Below are 342 nucleotides of genomic sequence, written 5' to 3'. Positions count from 1 at the left end.
TCCATTCTCTTCTCAGGATCTTGGGCACTCATGCACATGCACCCGGCGTGAGTTTTAAGCCACTGGGTCTGGGATGCGAACTGCAGTTGACTACATGGGAGTCTAGCAACATAGCCATTACGCTAACTGCTGGTCCTGTCATTTGCCCATTTTTGAATTGGTTGATCTTTTTTTGTTTTTTCCCTAGGTAAATCACTTGAGTTCCCTGTGTATTCTGATGATCAGTCCCTTATCTGGGGGATAGTTAACAAAAATATCCTCCCAGTTCGAGGGTTGTCTATTCAAACTAATTTCTATGTCTTTTGTTGTGCAGAAACTTCTTTTTTTTTTTTTTTCCCCTAT

Source organism: Tupaia chinensis, unplaced genomic scaffold (assembly GCF_000334495.1).
Source record: "Tupaia chinensis unplaced genomic scaffold, TupChi_1.0 Scaffold000475_1, whole genome shotgun sequence".
In the NCBI taxonomy this organism is placed as follows: domain Eukaryota; kingdom Metazoa; phylum Chordata; class Mammalia; order Scandentia; family Tupaiidae; genus Tupaia; species Tupaia belangeri.
This window is presented reverse-complemented; position numbering follows the sequence as displayed.